A 1,306-nucleotide genomic window follows, 5' to 3' on the forward strand; every position below is an offset into this window, starting at 1 on the left:
CTGACCCCCCGCTTCCCCGGGAAGCAGCCCGGGTCCCACGGCTCGGACCGGAGCCGGGCCGCGGCCCTGGGCCCCGTCGCGCCTCACCTGCGCTACGCAGCAGCCCGGCACCTCGTCGCCCGCTCCGCGCGCGCCCCGTCGGGGCACGCACCGAGCCCCCCCTGGCCGGTTCCCTCCGGGCCGCGGCGACTAGGAACGCGACGGCCCCACCGTCGCCTTCTCTCCTCAGCACAAGCTCCAGCGACGAGTAGAGGGTTGCGGTCAGGACCCCCACCGGGGTCAAGGGGAGGCCAAAGCGAACCCCACCGCCTCCGCAGCCTCCTCCACCAAGTCCCTTCACTCGTCCGCGCCGCCCGGAGAAAATGTCACCAGAGGCCGTTCCGCTCGGCGCCTCACTTCCGCCCGGAACCACAGAGCCCTGAGCCCGCCCGGCTAGAGCGGCCGCTGCGACGGGGAACCTCTAGGGACGAGCGCGGGAGGCCGAAAGGAAGCCAGACAGCGCCATCTGGCGGGACGGACCCCACGCTCCTCCGGCTGCAGCTCGCCTGGCGCGCGGGCATCGGCCTCCCGGGTTTTCCCACGCTCCCTGTATCGGCTCAGGCAGTTCCCTTCTAAGAAATGTCTTGCCCCCGGGGGGCGGGGGGTGTCGGGAAGCCAGTCAATACAAGCCACGGATAATGCCCTAAGAGAAAGTCGGCGCTCTCTTTTCTGTGCGCTGCTCAGGACTCACCCCTCCTGAAGCGTTACCGAAGGAAGCTCTTGGCGTTTGAATCCTTGAGTCACGCCGGCAAGGAAGTCCGCTCCGTTCTCTTCCCCACCTTTTCGCGGATGCCCACGGCTCTACTCGCGGAGACTTGGCTGTGCCTCTCTGATGCAGTGGCATCAACATTCCGTTCAAGTTTTCTGGATGAACCTTGCACGCCTTGCGGACAGACCGCCACCTGCTGGTGAGTCAAGAGTCCCCCAGAGAAACCCCGCTCCGCCCCCTACGCGCTATGCAAGACGCCCCAAATCCCACCTTTGCAGTCACTCCGGATTTGCACTAGCGCGCCCTGAGCTTTCGACGCCCTTCGCTGAGGTCTGGGATCGAGGAAGAAACGTGCTGGACGCGAGACCTGGAAGAAAGGTGAGGTGGGCTTAAGAAAGAAATCTCACAACTCAAGATCTGGCCAACGCTTCGCTCTCCCTAAAAGCAGGGTTTTGAGAAATAAATGAATACATAAGGGCTTGAGGAGAAAATGTCAAAGGGATTTACCTTTTCAGGAGCCTTGCTGGGAGTTGGGGTGACATTCCACTGGAGGACATT

The 1,306-nt window shown here is 63.6% G+C and overlaps 1 protein-coding gene across 5 annotated transcripts in view; it reads right to left on the reverse strand.

Annotated features, from left to right (window-relative positions):
- Positions 1-404, reverse strand: part of LOC104990093 (chromosome unknown open reading frame, human C18orf25) — an 85,844-nt gene extending 85,440 nt beyond the window's left edge. For 4 of the 5 annotated variants that reach the window (XM_010842015.1, XM_010842016.1, XM_010842017.1 and 1 more), the window contains exon 1: positions 88-396. The gene's annotated coding sequence lies outside the window, so the exon portion shown is untranslated. Of the gene's footprint in view, positions 1-87 lie in introns of all 5 variants that reach the window. The other variant, XM_010842019.1, reaches the window with a different exon arrangement.
- Between the last annotated feature and the right edge of the window lie 902 nt (positions 405-1,306).

This window comes from Bison bison, unplaced genomic scaffold (assembly GCF_000754665.1).
Source record: "Bison bison bison isolate TAMUID 2011002044 unplaced genomic scaffold, Bison_UMD1.0 scf7180017864170, whole genome shotgun sequence".
NCBI lineage: Eukaryota > Metazoa > Chordata > Mammalia > Artiodactyla > Bovidae > Bison > Bison bison.